We start from the raw sequence: 19,097 nt of genomic DNA on the forward strand, positions 1-19,097 counted from the left end.
GCTGTAGCTTCCCCCTCCTGTGGTCACTCTATATACCATCACCATACTTTCTCTACTTGATATTTTATTATTTACTTGATTATTATTGTCTATTAGACTAAGGGACACTAGGTTTAACACTGTGCAGTAAGTGTGGGGTATTAACAGAAAAAAACACTGTGATTATTCTACGTTGATAACCATGGCTATTCTTTTGTGGGATGGTCCATTATGTAATTATTGTGACACGTAAAAAACACTCATAACATTATTTAGTTAGCATTGACACTTTATGTCCAACACTAACTGATACACACACACACACACACTCATACACACAGTATATTAAAGAAACCTATGACATTTAATTAGAAAAGTTTTATAAAAGGCTGGAATTTTTATTCTCATTAATCCATGTATCTTTTGTGAGAAAATACTCTATATCATGACAAGAAAATAAAATTGATCCCTATAAGTAACTTGGAAATTGTTTTCATTTGTTACTTCCAATTCTTCAGGCAAGGCTGGTTGCTATGGTTGCAAGGTCCCGTGTTTGACAAACTTTATTTTAGTTCTTCCACCTCTATTTGTGAATTTAGGCAAGGAAGATAAACTGCCTCATCATTGTAATGAACATAACATTTCCATCTCTACAAAATGATTAAGATTAAATAAGAAAAATAAATAACAGCTCCAAGAATGCCTGGCACATATTACTACAAACAGGTTAGTCACTCTTCTTTTGAAGTATTTTTTATATTTCAGATATCCACTGACAATTGTCTTTATGTGATAATTCTCAGAAGGCAAGCATATTTTCTTCCATTCCTAATATTTTTTTTTAGGTTACCATTGCACTAACCATTTTGCCATCATGGTTTTAACAGCCATCATTCCCACTGTCAGTCTGTCCCTAAATATTATCATACTCTTTTCCTCTGTCTTGTATGACAGACATGCGTGGGTGCTCAGCTGCTCAGTCATGTCCAACTCTTTGCTACCTCCTGGACCGCAGCCCATCAGGCTCCTCTGTTCATGGAATTTGCCAGGCAAGAATACTGGAGTGCATTGCCAGTTCCTTCTCCAGGAGATCTTCCCGGCCCAGGGATCAAACCCGCCTCTCATGCGTCTCCTGCATTGGCAGGCAGATTCTTTACCACTGAGCCACCTGGAAAGGCCCATATGACTGACACAGTGTCCTATAATCAACTGTTAAGTTATGCAATTTCTCTTTCTCAAGGTCTCTCACACCTGGTTCATTTTTTTCCATTTCCATAACATCCCTTTGATTAGAAATAGATTTGGAAAATATATTCAAAGAAGTTTTTGAAAAGAAGCAAGGGAAGCTTGTATATTTATAAAAGACTATTTGCCTTAGGGAGTTTTGTATCACAGATTGGAAAATGAAGACTACAAGCTAAAGATAACCGGAAATAGAATAAGAATCAGTGGTGGCAGATCCTTCATCAGAAACTGAACGGAGAGTAGCACTCTGAAATCTATAGAGGGGACATGGAATGGTATCAGTACTATATGTGGACTTACCATTTTCACAATACACAATGTTTGAAGTCCCCCAGAGTAAATATAACATTAGGAAAGAGCCATGCCTATTTTTTAAAATATATTTTCTCCTTAAAATATCTAAATTATGCTGGCATAACATAATTTTGGATTTATTAGTTTGTTGTTTCAGGATGAGAAAACCTTCAAAGCATTTGACTCATTAGGATGAAGTTTGTAAATATTTAGGAATGATATTGAGATTTTAAAAGCATCTTTTATTTTGAAATGTAACTGTAGTACAATCTGAATGTAGCCCCAAAAGCTTCATGGAACACTGTCTGAAAATCCCTATAGTTCTAGTATACAAGACAGAGGATGTATTTCAAGGACCAAGAACATAAAGAAGCATCCAGAATAACAACTGGAGGTCAGGCTGAGGGTAATATTCAGTGAAGGCTGAAGCTGCTGATCCTGGTGATGTTCATTTTTGGACACCAAGGTAAAGACTGAGAAGGGTTTCATGCTTTAGTCAGCAAGTCTTGGAAGTAGAGACAGAAGACTGCAGCTTTTATACTAGACTCTATTTTTCACTCTTACTGATTTAGAAATCTTTATAAAATTACCTTAATTGATTGAACCTCAGTTTATTCAGTAGACAGATATAAAACAATTACTCTCTTATAGGTTACAGCAAAGATGGAGTACAAAGTTTTAACAGTTATTTAAAAATGTTAGTAGGATTTTGAATGGAACTGTATGGAAAGTCAGAGAAATCATATGTGCACATATTTGGAATTATAGATATTACAGTTGCAAGGAAATTATGACTTTTCTTTCAAGTAATGGTTAAAACTTAAATTTTGTTGAATACCAAGTACATCAAATCATCTCTTCTTTAACCTAGTTTAACCTGAAAAACCATATATAAATGTATGGATGATGACTTGAGGTGACCAAAAAGAGTTAGTCTAAAATGAATTATTCCTAAAAAAGAAAATAATAGATCGGTAGTTGATGTAGGATTTAAAATCTCATATCCTATTTATCCTTCAGTAATATATTTTTAAAATCCTAAATTTAACTTGGTCGTGAATTAAATTATGTAGTTCATTGTTTGGAGCAGAAAAAGTCTGATGCCAAATATAGGACTTTATACTATATTTAACTTTTATTTTATAGCTGATAATTACTTTTTTTTTTAACTTTACAATATTGTATTAGTTTTGCCAAATATCGAAATGAATCCGCCACAGGTATATCTGTGTTCCCCATCCTGAACCCTCCTCCCTCCTCATACCCTCCCTCTGGGTCGTCCCAGTGCACCAGCCCCAAGCATCCAGTATCGTGCATCGAACCTGGACTGGCGACTCGTTTCATACACGATATTATACAGGTTCCAATGCCATTCTCCCAGATCTCCCCACTCTCTCCCTCTCCCACAGAGTCCACTTTTTAAGATTTAAAATAAAAATGTCCCAGTTATTGTACAAATACATATATAATAAACAGATTACTTAGAACTAGATGGGTAGATGGAGTCTTCTATATTAAATGTGTTAGATATTAGATATACTTTTGATAAAATGTTATTGATTTTATACTCTGATAAGTAAATGACTGTAAAAACTTGAATTACTCCCCTCATTACTTGAATTACATTTACCATTAAATAAAAAAAATCAGGACGTTTTAGTACCAAGATCTTGATGCCTAGGTCTTTAGTGTACCATCAAGATGACAGAAACAGGATTTTGCAACACTTTCTGAACAAGCGATGATGAAATTGAGGCCTACCTTCAGAAATTCTTTTTTGTTATGCTCCCAACTTGTTCTTTGTAGATGCACAGTTAAAAACAAGTATGTGAGGATCAGGTAACCTTAATTCAAATCTCAGTTGCAACACCCACCAGTTGTGAGAAACTGAACATGTAAACTAAACCCTTGACAACTACATTTCCTCTTCTCTAACATGGAGATAATAGCATGGATTTTTATAGAATTTAGTGAGATAATAAAAATTCAGTCATGAATTATATATAATGCATACTTTTCCCATTTCTATAACCTAATATAATGTAATTTGACATTGTGATTTAAAATATATTAGGTTTAAATATTCTATATGGGCAAAAAGTTTCACTTTTGTGACATTTTAAAACATGTGTGAAGATCATGTATTTCACTTCCACCAATATAAATGGAACAAAATTTTCTATTATTTGACATCTAAAAATATGACTACTAATGATATGGGGGCAAGTGTGTAAGTGTGTGTGTGTGTGTGTGTGTGTGTTAGGGGGCTGAGAGAACCAAATTTTTCTATAATTTAATTAGAAAAATACTTCAATTGGCCAAACACAGGCTCTGAGGTGTTAGAAACTCTTCATTTTGAAGGGATGGAAAGTAAAAAGCAGAAAATTATTTTAATATGTTGAAACATTGTCAATGTATTGATATGGCATTATACCAATACAGTGTATAGTACTCCTTACCTTTCCAGTAGTGGATGATTCAAATCTTGGATATAAGTGTGGAGTACATGTCAATTTATACTGTATGCTGCTGCTAAGTCACTTCAGTCATGTCCGACTCTGTGCGACCCCATAGATGGCAGCCCACCAGGCTCCCCCATCCCTGGGATTCTCCAGGCAAGAACACTGGAGTGGGTTGCCATTTCCTTCTCCAATGCATGAAAGTGAGAAGTCAAAGTGAAGTCGCTCAGTTGTGTCCGACTCTTAGCGACCCCATGGACTGCAGCCCACCAGGCTCTTCCATCCATGGGATTTTCCAGGCAAGAGTACTGGAGTGGGGTGCCATTGCCTTCTCCATTTATACTGCATACCATTTCACAAAGAAATCTAGAACGAGAGCATCCAATCTGCACACCAAGGGATAAGGTGACACCTCCTTAGGAAACACACCCTCTTCTTTCCTAGAAATACACAGAACAAAGCTATAAGAGTAGGATCCCAAAGCTGCTGTTTTCCTTTCTTTCTCAATACCTTCAGCCCGTCAGCTGACATTAACAAGGCACAGAGCCATTAAATACGTGCAGTTCTATGCATGTCGGTTACATCTCAATAAAGCTGTTCATAAATAAATAAATAAGGCACAGATACTCAAATAGGACAATTACAGAAAAAGATATTTTTATTTACGCCTTACAGCTATAGATATGTTTCCATATAGCACTGAAAGAAGTGCTCATTAGGAGCAGGGACTTAATCCCAGAACCCTTTCTGCTGCCCAGGTTAGCTGTATAACCCTGGGCAGTTTGCATAAAATTCCTAAGCCTTTGTTTCCTTATCTGTGTTAAGGTAGATGATACTTGTTTATTCTACATATGATTGTTATACTTTATATGTGAACATAGTCTGAAATGATATGCATATTTAATATAGTACCTGGTGTCTTACAAATGATCAATAAATAATAATTATTAGAATTTTATTGTGATGATATGTTTCCTCTTCTACTATTCTCAATGTTTAGTAATAAGGCAACAGCCTTTGAGTTAAAGGGTGAAGGAATGGCAGCATAAGGTTCTCCATTCTCTTCAGATGAAAACATACACTAATACTCCAAGAACACTGCTGAAATAGAAAATATCCAGAGAATCACTGGCAATGATGGAGCCCACATTCAGAGTAGTGAAGAGGCAGATCCTATATTACCTATCTAGATGAGCACTAAATAGATGGTATCCCTCTAATATTGAATATATGGTAGTTTCAAAGTGAAAGATCCTCATTAGAATTTAAAAATGTGTATTACATTTACATAGCCTGCTTCTATTATGGAAAGAAGAAAAGGTTTTACCATCAAATAGAGTATATAGTTATTATTACGAGGGTGTGTGCTAAGTTGCTTCAGTCATGTCTGATTCTTTGAGACCCTTTGGACTGTAGCCCTCCAGGCTCCTCTGTCTGTGGAATTCTCCAGGCAGGAATACTGGAGTGGGTTGCCATGACCTCCGTCAGGGGATTTTCCAACCCTAGGATCAAACCCACATCTCTTATGTCTCCTGCATTAGCAGATGGTTCCTTGCCACTAGCGCCACCTGGGAAACCCCAGATACTGATATGTGTGTAGATTATTACTCTCATTAGTGAGCATACTAAGAAATAGAGTATATAGTTGTTGATATAGGTATAGATTATTACTTTTACAATCATTAACTTTATTAACACATTTAAATTATACAGAGACAGAAAATAAGTTGTAAAATAAGAAGTAAACTCTGTTAAACAAATGCAAGTTTAATACCCTTCGATTGACCTTGCAAAACTCCAAGGTAATGATGAAGTTATATGCATCCAGTACTTTAATATTCTCATTGGCATAGGATCATCACATAATTTTCTTTGGTATTTGGTGCAAGACACTACAGATCTGAGAGAATGGACTCAGTGCTACCTAAAATGTGCCACAGGCAGGATCCAAATCATCAAAAACAGGTGTAATATTTGCAACAGGTTTGAAAGTACTGGGCTAGTGCATTTCTTATTCTTCTTAAAGTATGATGGAAGTGTGCTTGGTGTAATGTGCAAACCAAGACATCTGGAGCCACTGCTTTGTTGCCTGAGCTTGAGTTCAGGTTTTACCACTTAATGGCTGTGTCGCTTTGAACAAGTTACTTTATCTCTACGTGCCCAGATTTATCATATGTGCAATGGATATGTGTTCAACAGTTACAAGAATTAAAAGATTTAATAAACATGATCTTTAGAATCCTGTGCTTGGCATAAGAGATTATACTGTATTTGTAATGATGATGATGATGTTCATACCTAGCCAGTATCACTCGTGAATCAGTTGACTTCAATGATTTAGAAACCTAGAACAATCAGATATTTCTTAGTTATGACTATCAAATATTAATTATTTGGTAAATCAATCATAATAAAAGAAAACTTGAAAAGAAAGTGAAAGTGAAGTCGCTCAGTCGTGTCCAACTCTTTGCGACCGCGTGGACTGTAGCCTACCAGCTCCTCCCTCCATGGGATTCTCCTGGCAAGAGTACTGGAGTGGGTTGCCATTTCCTTCTCCAGCGTGTCTTCCCGACCCAGGGTCTCCCACATTCCAGGCAGACGCTTCAACCTCTGAGCCACCAGGGAAGCCCTAAAACTTGAAAGCTGATCCTCAAATGTAATAATATCAAACAAACCAGTCAATCCTAAAGGAAATAAACCCTGAATATTCATTGGAATGACTGTGAAGCCCCAGTACTTTGGCCACCTGATGCGAAGAGCCGACTCGATGGAAAAGACCCTGATGCTGGGAAAGATTGAATGCAGGAGGAGAAGGGGACGACAGAGAATGAGATGGTTGGATGGCATCACCGAATCGATGGACATGAATTTGAAGAAGCTCAGGGAGTTGGTGATGGACACGGAAGCCTGCTGTGTTGCCGTCCATGGGGTCACAAAGAGTAAGACATGACTGACTGAACTGAACTGAACTGATTTGTGCTGATAGAATTAAAAATAAATTTGTTTGCCAGATGTCTTCTGAAACTTCCCAAAGGTATTTTTTTAATTTAAATAGAATATTTTAGAATGATATAATGTTAAAACTATGGCTTAAGTAATGTTATTTCAGGTTAAATGACAATGACAATAATAATGCTTTAAAGCTTTAAAAGTATTTGACATTTAATATTACTTTATTTACCCTACTCTGACTACATAATGCAATAAAATACATAACATTTGACACTAACTGGGAAATATTTGTGTAGTCTTAAAATGTTCATTAACTTACTAAAATAGTAAAATTAAGAGTAATTTACATTCAAGCAAACAGCAGTGGCAAAGAGAGAGCTGCAAAAAGAATCTCATAGAATACAGTAACTAATTTTTCTTGAATTTTTCTCATAATTGTGTTCTAAAAGGCCATTTATTTTAATGTTTGTGCTGATTACTCTCTGCCCATTTTCCATCTTTCTCTCTGCACTGCACAAGAAAATGTATAAGTGATAGCTCTCAGCATTTCACACTGGTGGGAGAGATTAGCAGGAGTGATGACTTTGATAAATCAGATATATTAAGCCTTTGCTGGAGGGATCTACTGCAGAAAAGCTGGTCTGTCAATGTAACCAAGATCCTTTACTTTTTTCCCAAAAAAAGGCAACATTCTTCAGAATACTATAAAGAAACTGAACCTAATTGCCTGTACGTCAAATTATTGTTTTGCAATATCCTGGTAGAGCTTTGTAACATTAACCAACTATTGACCTATATCATTTTATAAAGAGAAAATACAAATTTTATGTATCATTTCTAAATGGGAGTTACCATGGGCATAAAAATTGATTTAAAAATACTACTTCTTGGACACAGAAGTTGCTTGTTGGTCAGTTTAGGCTCTATTGCACTCTTACAACCAAAGCTATTGACATGTTTGTGTTTTTATATGCTACAGCAATTTTTAAAATTGTCAAGAGTTGAAAAATGATATTTTTCCAAATGCATGACTCTTTCAGAGATATTGATGTTCTTTTAACTGATCTGTGAGTAAGTTTGGAAAAGAAATTGGTTTCCCTTAAATTCCATTTTTAATGGTTAAGGCAGCTACCCAGGGCTTCTCACAGTTCCAAGATTTTGAACATTAGCTATATATCTGCTGATAGAATTTAGTACTTCAGTTAACTGTGTTTAAGCCAGCATGAGAGTAGGATAAAGGAGCGATAGGGATAGTTGAAAAGCAGATTTGAGAAGAGTGTTTATATGGTAGAATATTTATTATAAAATCTGTCTCCATTTATCATAGTTCTGAGAGTCCTTGATTGTCATCATTCTGCCATTATGTATCCTTCTATCTCTGAAAGAAATTCCAATTCTAAGCCTCCATTCAAGAAAAATCATATTTTGTACCTAACCTTTAGTAACCTTAGTGTTTTTCTCTGCATGATTCTTGTCCATATACTAAGTTATTTGAGAGTGATTCTTGTGAATGGTTTACAGATTAAAACATGATTTTTCTGCATACTCTGTATTTACATGTTTCCTTAAAACTATGCTAGATACATTTGACATTATGGGATGTTATATGGGACATGCTGTATGGGGTTTATATTTTTTTTCTCCTTAATTTTAGGTTTGGAAAAGGCTTCTTGATAAATTCTGAAATATGATTTTTGGAATAAAATATCTCTAAAGGTCATTCAGAATAAAGTTACTACATGCAGAAGATAGATCTTGAGAACCAAGGTAATAAGACTCAGTTGAATTCAAAATTTAAGGGCTAATGATAGATTTATGTAACTAAGATAGATAAATGTAACTAAGGGCCCAGTATCAGGTCATCTAAATGCCTTAGTCACTACATCAGCAAGGGTATAGGTGATACTCTAATCACTGACACGTCCTAAACACTTTTTAGTATAATTGAGTATTTGATCATTAACGATACTTCATAAAAAGCTTTCTCCTATGTCAGCCATGGAGAGACACTTAAAACAAGGACAAAGAAGACTCAAGTTTGAGATATGTTTGATCCAAAACAGCTGTTCAGATTCTGACCCAAATTACATTTTGTCTGGTTCACTTAAAGGGAAAAAAAAAAAATGAAATGTCTACCAAGTTGACGGTATATTCAGAGCTTTAACCTAACATTGAGTTGGCTGTGATTCAGAATTTACCAGAAACATTTATTATGTAAAGAATTATCCACAAGGCTAAATTGTTCAAGCTATAGGCCATGTGGCCTTGCATTATATTCCTAGAGTTGTTATAAACTATCAGTGATTTTGAATGCAAATTGTTATATGGCACAAATTACAATGTGACTTGTAGGGTATTTTGAATGTTTTTATGGTTTATTTCTCAGAAAGAGAGAGACATCATGTTTGGAATTCATCTAGAGAGTGATTTCATATTGCTGCTGCTAAGTCGCTTAAATCGTGTCCAACTGTGCGACCCCATAGACAGCAGCCCACCAGGCTCCCTCGTCCCTGGGAGTCTCCAGGCAAGAACATTGGAGTGGGTTGCCATTTCTTTCTCCAATGCATGAAAGTGAAAAGTCAAAGTGAAGTCTCTCAGTCGTGTCCGACTCTTCGTGACCCCATGGCCTGCAGCCTACCAGGTTTCTCTGTCCATGGGATTTTCCAGGCAAGAGTACTGGAGTGGGTTGCCATTGCCTTCTCTGATTTCATATTATAAGCTGCTAAATCTTAGCCCAACCTATTTTGTGGGACCATAAATTTTGCTCAAATTTAGAGAATTTATTAATAAGATTTGCTACCCAAAATTGTTGTTCAGTTGCTAAGTCATTTCCAACTCTTTGCAACCCTGTAGACCTTAGGCTCCTCTGTCCTACCTTATCTCCTAGAGTTTATTCAAATTCATGTCATTGAGTTGGTAATGCTATCTAACTGTCTCATCCTCCACTTCCCCTTTCCCCTTTACTTCAGTCTTTCCCAACATCAGGGAAAGATTGACTTTTTCAATGAGACACCTCTTCATATCAGTTTGAAGCCTCAGCTTCCGCATCAGTCCTTCTTATGAATATTCAGGTTTGATTTCCTTTAGGATTGAATGGTTTGATCTTCTTGTAGTCCAAGGGACTCTCAAAAGTCTTCTCCAGCACTGCAATTTGAAAGCATAGATTCTTCAGCACTCATCCTTCTTTATGATCCAACTCTCACATTCATTGATGACTACTGGAAAAACCACTGTTTTGTACTTACATTTATCAAATCTATCATTAGGCTTTATATTTTGAATTCAACTGAGGCTTATTAATTTGGTTCTCAAAATCTATCCTCTGCATGTAGTAATTTTATTTTGAATAGCCTTTTATAAAATTTTATTCCAAAATAATATTTCCAAATTTGTCAAGAAGCCTGATACTTTTAGAAAGAACATAGCTTCAGATCTAAGGAGAAAAAAATGTAAATCCCATACAACATGTCCCATATAACACCCCATCATGTCAAATATATCCAGCATACATGGCTCTTTTTGACCCCATGGGCTGTAGCCTGCCAGGGTCCTCTGTCCACAGGATTCTCCAGCCAAGATTACTGGAGTGAGTTGCCATTTCCTACTCCAGAGGATTTTCCAGACTCAGGAACTGAACCCAGGTCTGTTGCATTGCAGGCAGATTCTTTACCTTCTGAGTTATGGGTAAGTCACCTGTGAATTAGGTTAAACAGTAAATTCTTACAAAGCGTATTTTCATGAAGGCTACATGAATAATCCAGAGCTTCACAACCAAACAAAACAGTTAACTTAAAAAAATTGTGGCTTTATTGGCAATTCCTTCACTAAAGGGAACATATTCATATTTGTGTGAAGTATGGGCAACTTTTTCTACCACACTTGACTTTATATTTGCCTCTCCACTCAAGGCATACATACAAAGCAATCTCCAGCTCTGGTTTACCATGTCCTACAACAATTCCCTTAAGTGAAGTTAAAGTTTCTCGGTTGTGTCTCGTTCACTTCAGTTGCTCAGTCGTGTCCGACTCTTTGCGACCCCATGAATTGCGGCACGCCAGACCTCCGTGTCCATCACCAACTCCCGGAGCTCACCCAGACTCACGTCCATCAAGTCAGTGATGCCATCCAGCCGTCTCATCCTCTGTCGCCCCCTTCTCCTCCTGCCCCCAATCCCTCTCAGCATCAGAGTCTTTTCCAATGAGTCAACTCTTCTCATAAGGTGGCCAAAGTACTGGAGTTTCAGCTTTAGCATCATTCCTTCCAAAGAAATCCCAGGGCTAATGTCCTTTAGAATGGACTGGTTGGATCTCCTTGCAGTCCAAGGGACTCTCAAGAGTCTTCTCCAACACCACAGTTCAAAAGCATCAATTCTTTGGCGCTCAGCCTTCTTCACAGTCCAACTCTCACATCCATACATGACCACAGGAAAAACCATAGCCTGGACTAGACGAACCTTTGTTGGCAAAGTAATGTCTCTGCTTTTCAATATGCTATCTAGGTTGGTCATAACTTTCCTTCCAAGGAATAAGCATCTTTTAATTTCATGGCTGCAGTCACCATCTGCAGTGATTTTGGAGCCCCAAAAAATAAAGTCTGACACTATTTCCACTGTTTCCCCATCTATTTGCCATGAAGTGATGGGACCAGATGCCATGATCTTCGTTTTCTGAACGTTGAGCTTTAAGCCAACTTTTTCACTCTCCACTTTCACTTTCATCAAGAGGCTTTTTAGTTCCTCTTCACTTTCTGCCATAAGGGTGATGTCATCTGCATATCTGAGGTTATTGATATTTCTTCCAGCAATCTTGATTCCAGCTTGTGCTTCTTCCAGTCCAGCGTTTCTCATGATGTACTCTGCATATAAGTTAAATAAGCAGGGTGATAGTCATGTCTAACTCTTTGTGACCCCATGGACTGTAGCCTACCATGCTTCACTGTATATGACATTTTCCAGGCCAGAATACTAGACTGAGAATACTGGACTGGGAATGGGTAGCCATTCTCTTCTCCATGGGATCTTCCCCAACCCATTAACTGAACCCAGGTCTCCCACACTGAAGGTGGATTCTTTATCATCTGAAACAACAGGAAGTCCAAAAATACTTGAGTGGGTAGCCTATCCATTCTCCAGAAGATTTTCCTGACCCAGGAATTGAACTGGGGTCTCCTGAATTGTAGGCAGATTCTTTATCAGCTGAGCTACCAGGGAAGCCACCTAAATGAACTTTCTTCCTCCCATACCACACACACTATTACACTAGCACAACCACATTGGTTCCTTGAGCATTCGGGGCTCATTTTGTTTTAATTAGCCAACTACTGCAAGACAACTATGTGAACTAAAATGGCTTTATCCATTCATCTCCACTTAAATTTGTAAATATTACCAATCATTGCTCTGTGTGGATTCTGACTTTCCTATTCCCTGTGGTTCATTTCCGAAGACTAAAATGTCACCCTTATTCTCTTCTATTCTCCTTTAAAAATTCAGAATAAGGCTCTTACTCTATTCCTTGGTATATTGCTGCTGCTGCTAAGTCACTTCAGTCGTGTCTGACTCTGTGTGACCCCAGAGACGGCAGCCCACCAGGCTCCCCCGTCCCTGGAATTCTCCAGGCAAGAACACTGGAGTGGGCTGCCATTTCCTTCTCCAATGCATGAAAGTGAAAGGGAAGTCGCTCAGTCGTGTCCAACTCTTAGCAACCCCATGGACTGCAGCCTACCAGGTTCCTCCATCCATGGGATTTTCCAGGCAAGAGTACTGGAGTAGGGTGTCATTGCCTTCTCCGATTCCTTAGTATAGAAAGCTGGAAAACTGGCTGAGCTGAAAAAGTGTTCATGTGACTTTATATAGTTTATATATTTATATATTCTACATTTACATTATATATGTATACACACACACAGAGAGAAGCTGAAAAATATATATATAGGTTTCTTTTGCTCCTTTATAATATTACTGGATCCAAGCCTTTGGGTTTGAAATAGAGGACTTTCAGTAGGGAATTTTAACAGACCTGTAAGGTTTTAACCTACTGAACGCCTTTCCAGGTGGCTCAGTGATAAAGAATCTCTGCTAATACAGGAGATGCTGATTTGATCCTTAGGTCAGGAAGACCCCCTAGAGAGAGAAATGGCAACCGGCTGCAGTATTCTTGCCTGTAAAAATCTCGGAAGGGCTACAGTCCATAGTGTCACAAAGAGTCGGACATGACTTAGCAACTGAACAACAAAGAGGATTTGTACCTAAGTCCTCTTAATTTAGGTACAAGAAATCGTACAATTTAATAAAATTCTGCATTTTCCCCATATTTAGATAGTAATTATGTAATAGATCATGAAGCTTTGAAATATGAAAAAAAAAATTGTTTTTTTCCCCTCATGATTTCTATAAATACATTTGATTGAAATACAGTATCTAGTAAGTGCAATATTTTGAAAAAAAAAAAAAAGACTGTTCTCTAATGTAAACCTTTTTGCAATAATCTTAACAACTCCCAAAACTAGAAGATCTGACAATTGTTCTGATGGACAAAAAAATGGGATTTTCTGAAAAGTCATTTCAGCAGAAGATTTGACCTCAACCTTCTATCAGCGTTATTTTACAGAGTCATAAATAGTTTCTTGGCAAAATCCAATCAATTTTCTTCCTTTTCCCAGTTGTATTTACAATCTTTCTAATACCCTTTTCTTCATTATCTTACCTGAAGCTTTACTTTTTTTTTTTTAATTTGTTTTTCTTTACTAGCTCTTCTTTTTATAATCAGTTTCTGATGTACTCAGTTCCTTGCAATATTCTCTAAACATTAAACATTTGTGAACTCATTTTTCTAAAAAAATGAATAATTATTCATTATCTGTTTTGTGTTAAATACTGAGGCAATCCGTCAACTACTCTCCTGGGCTTAGGTTTGTTTATATTTATGGCTCACGAGTCATATGTTCTGATCAATCAGTCTGTCTCTAATTAGTTACAAGTAGATTTGAAATGAAAAAATTAAGATCATAGAACATTTTATCAAAATCCTTTAAAATGGCTTCTTCTGTTTTAACAAAGGCAAGGAGTTAGTTCAGTGAATGTATGAGCTTTGACTATATAATTATGTAATTTACTCAAACAGTATAGTAATTAATAATAAAAGTTCTGGGATTTTTTAATAATAAAAGTTATGGGCTGCATAACATTTGTAGCAACTTCTAAGTTTTGTTTGTTTTACAGAAATAAATGAGAAAGTTCTTGTAAATTGTGTGATATAGTAAGCACTCTTTAAAGCCTAGGTCTAATAATGATCATCACAATTGCCTTTATAAGTGTTATCAAGAAATCCGTCTGTATTCCTCTCTGGACTATACATACTCTAAAGTGACAATAAAATTCTCAATATCATATGCTGTATATAAATATCTTATTCAGCTTATAGAATTATACAAATAATTAGTTATTTTTAGAGTAAGCATTTATTAATCAAAAAAATATGCACAAATACCCACATTTAAAGTCAGGATTTGTTGCCTTTCAGATCCATTCCTTGCTGCCCAGCCCCGTCTCTGTTTTACATCACAGGGGACTTCTCCCAGCTTCCTCTGACAATTGGCTTCCAGGCAAGTTGTCAGTGAGTGGCTTTGGTAAAGACTGGGCAGGAGCAGTAGAAAAGTCAGGGAGCTTCTCCATCCCTAGCGTTGCCCTCAGATGGTATTTCTAGCAGTAGTCACCTCCCTTCCAGAGTTCCAGCTCTCACTGGCAGTCTTCATCACAGTTCTATCTCCCACTGAGCAGCCTCACTCTCTGGGCTCAGGTAACACTATTTTCTACCTGGATCCTTTCAGATCTAGGAATAGTAACACCTTCCTACCATTACTAATCTCTGGATTGACTCACTGTCAATTTAGGCTTCTTAGCCCTTAAACCATTACCAATCCATCTATTAAATTCCCTCTGTTAAAATATCCAATATGGTTTTTGTTTTCCATAGTAAAGACTGATAATCCATCCAAAAAAAAAAACCTTCCTGCCTCCAAATCTGGCAAAAGGCCTTCTTTTCTTTTGCACATATGTGACTATAGGGTTCTGGAGGCAATTTTGAAACTTTTAAGGCAGCTACTGCTACCCAAGTGTAGTGTCAGTCTTCAACTGGGTAATCACTGCCATTTGTCAATAATTCTTGATGTTATAGCTGGCCCCTCTTCTGGTCTCTCCTTAGTCATTTAAAAACCTTCAGCATTTTCTCTAAGTCCTCTACCATTTCAAGATAAGCTTAATTCATGATTAAATAAAATACTGGTTTGTAAAGGAAAATTTGAACCTCAGAAGGTAAATTCATCCACCCCCCCCAGACAACTTATCCGGAAAAGCTATAACACATTTATTTCAACCCTAGAAGAATACCTATTTTTCTCTTCTAATAAGATATGCTTCCCACTGGTTTTACATCTGTTCTCTGGTGGTTCAAACAGTAAAGAGTCCACCTACAGTGTAGGAGACCCTGGTTCAATTGCTAGGTTGGGAAGATCCCCTAGAGAAGGCAATGGCAACTCACTCCAGTATTCTTGCTTGGAGAATTCTCTAGACAGAGGAGCCTGGCAGGCTACAGTCCATGGAGTAGCAAAGAACTGGATATGACTGACCAACTAACACTTTCACTTTTTTCACTTTTGATTAGCAATCTTAATTTAGTTAATATTATCTTTCTTAGTGCATTATCAATATCTGTCTCTTTTGGATTTTTTTCCCTTAGCATAAATATTTGTGTACATATTCCTAAATACCAAAAAAAAAAAAAAAAAAAATCTTTCCTATGAGAGCCTGGGCTTCTCTAGTGGCTTATTTGGTAAAGAATCTGCCAGCAATGCAAGAGATGCAGGTTCAATCCCTGGATTAAGAAGATCTCCTTGAGAAGAGAATGACAACCCACTCCACTATTCTTGCCTGGAGAATTCCATGCATAGAGATATCTGATGGGCTACAGTCCATGGGGTCACAAAGAGTCAGACAAAAGCATCTTTCATGGGATCCTAATTTTCCACTTTACTATTCTGTTTCATTTTCTTTCCTTGTTGTTGTTTATTTGCTCAGTCATGTCCAGCTCTTTGCGGCCCCATGGACTGCAACATGCCAGGCTTCCCTGTCCTTCACTATTTCCCAGAATTTGCTCAAACTCATGTCTATTGATTCAATGATGCCATCCAATCATCTCTTCCTCTGTCTTTCATCTTATTCTTTATTAACTAATGTAACAGATTGCCTGCTTCAAAGGTTTGTATACTTATTAATCCTTTCACAGTTGTGCCAGGATGATTTTTCTAAAACTCAAATATTAAGATATCATTCCTTGGCTACTAAAATCTTCGGTTATTATGAACTCACCATTGTCTACTGGTAACAAACTCTAAACTTAGATTGCTATCAAGATCTTAAATACTATACAGCTTGTCTACTACTCCAAACTCATGTTCCTTCACTTCTTAAAATATGCTACATGTGTATGTATTTATATGCCTTCAACCTTATTATTGCCTCTCCCCATTTACCCCCTCTCCTCACAGGCATCATGTTGTACTTATCTTTTTATGTGTAGTTATTACCATAATATCTAGTGTACCATGGAGATTAATAAATGTAGAATGAGTGGTAATTGAGGAAAAGAAGTCTGATATCCATGTCATTCAAGAGGCCTTTCCAAATTTGCCCCGATTAGAACACCTGAAGGTGACTGTGCCCTCTTCTAGAAATCAGACTTTCTGATGTAGTGAAGTAATTCTTTCTTGCTAGATTTGAAGCATAAACATTTCATCGGGGTCCAGTGTCACCGTGGCTTTCATCCATTTCTTTTCCTCCCCACAATTTTCACCGAGATTACTCATCCATCACTGCTGCTAGGGTGGGGACATAAAGAACAGATATCTTTGCCTAGTTTCCGTTTCACCAACTGAAACTCAAGATGCATCTTACCATAGATCATTGTTATAAATTCTTACATGTGGCAGTACAACTAGAACTCAGTCACATTATGGGTTAAATTTGCTTTGTAGGGAAAAGGAGCATTTGGCCTATAAAATGAACAATCATTTATTACACTGAATTCAGCTTCAAATAGCTACTAGTTCTGCTGATTAAATTAGGGAAATGTCAGTTTGGGAAATGTAGCTTGAATTAATAAGCAGTTCTCCCCATCTGGTTCAAAGCGAGACAGCCCTATAACAAGCACACTTGTAGCACCTATTGAGCAGCCAGCCATTAAGGCACATAGTCAGAAAAACCAGAAAAGACACCGTGATCAGGATTATAGATCTTCAACATAGACTAAACTTATTTTTGCTCAAAAAAGTGACTAATGGTTGTTTTAAAACATCTACAGTTAAGAAAGTTTTGTTACAGCTCTAAAAAATGAGATTTTTTTTGACAACTCATATATTGTCTAAATCAATAAAAAGTAGCTAATATGTGCCTAGCATTTTATAAAGGAGACTCTTGGGTTTGAAATTATTCTTATGAGAATAGGATTAACTTGCTACATTTTGCTGAACAAGTATAATATTGTAAACACTGTGTTCGTGAGAAGAATAATGAAAAGCAAGAATCTATTTTTCTGTACAGTTTTTCGACTGATGCATATGATTTCCTGGTCTGAGAATTTGTCTAATGCTAATTAAAATCCATTCTTAGAAGCTCCAGATTTTCTCACAATAGTCAATTTAGCTCAAGGTTTTGATTCTTAAAATTTATTTAGCTGCATGGAAATTAACAAATTATTTGTTTTACCTTTTTCTCTCTTCTCATATTTCATTCAAATTTTTCCTTAAATACTTGTAAAAGAAATTAAAACAAAAAAGCTTTTGAATTTCATTGATCATTTTCTTGAAAAGTTTCCTCCTTGAAATGCTTTCTTGTTTGAGACAGTTAAAACTGCTGTTAACTACCATTAATGTACAGGTCTGGTTAGTATAGACATTACTGAACAAAAATGTTTCTGTCTCTCTGTCTCTAAGTTTCTTTCTCTCCTGCCCTCCCTCTGCCCTCTTCCTCCTCCATTCCTCCTTCCTGTTCCTCACGACTTCTGTTACACTAACTTGGTCAAGTTCCAACCAGGTTAAATCTAACCTTCATGACCAAATGGGGAACTGAAGGAGCAGATAGAAATTGCACTTTCCTGACTGGTTTCATAATCAATTCATGAGCATAATTTAGATGGGCCCCTTGGTGTGACATGGTCTTACTGCATTTTCAAGAAAAATTACTTTCATAAATCTATTCTTTTATAACATCTCTGATCTGTTCAAATGTCCCACACCACCCCTGTCTCCTACCATTAAGCTGCCTCCTCTTTTTCCATTAATGTTGAAACAAAAACTCTCAGAAGAGAACTTGCACACCGTTTCAATCTACCATCCATACCTCTCAGGCTATAGATCTCATTCCTTCCCATCTAATTTGGAACATAATTCCAGCAATTTGTCATTTGCAAACTGGTGTTTCTAGCTATGAATGCTCTGCTGAGTTTCAAAAGCTTGTATTCAAATATTAGGCATTCTGTCTTCAGGTCTGACATTTCATTTTATTCTTTTGCCTATGAACAATCTTCTTTGCTTCTTGTTATCACCTTTTCACTTAGAGTTTTGGCCAAAATCTAGAAAAGTCAAGTCATTCTTCACTGTTTCCTCTTCTTCAACAGCACCTTCCACATTAATTTTAGTTCTATAATTATTTTGCAACCTCTCTATTCTTATTTCAAGTAGCTTTTTAATAGTTGAACTTATATCTGGGATCTTACAATGGCTCCACAACCCGTCTCTTTGCCTCCATACTAGATCTGAAGTGCATCTTGCACATCACTGTAAATGGTTAACAATCTAACAACAAAATAGAAACAGTCACATTTCATGACTAAAATGTTTTATACTAATTCATTATACTATGAAGTAAGACAAATTTATGAAATAGTTCTGCCATTCTGGGGTCTTTCTTAAAATTTTAAATGTTCATGCTCCTGCTTTCTTGCAAATTAGGAATAAAAAGAATAACTTTTAAAGGCTTGTTTTAATGATCAAATGATATGATACATGTAAAAATCTTAAGTGCCCAGAATACACAAGCATTCTATAAATGCTAATTTGAATTATTATTATTAATCTTTTATCTTTGGATTTTTTAGTTTCTTCTATCATGGCATA

This window comes from Bubalus kerabau, chromosome 1 (assembly GCF_029407905.1).
Source record: "Bubalus kerabau isolate K-KA32 ecotype Philippines breed swamp buffalo chromosome 1, PCC_UOA_SB_1v2, whole genome shotgun sequence".
Classification (NCBI taxonomy): Eukaryota; Metazoa; Chordata; class Mammalia; order Artiodactyla; family Bovidae; genus Bubalus; species Bubalus kerabau.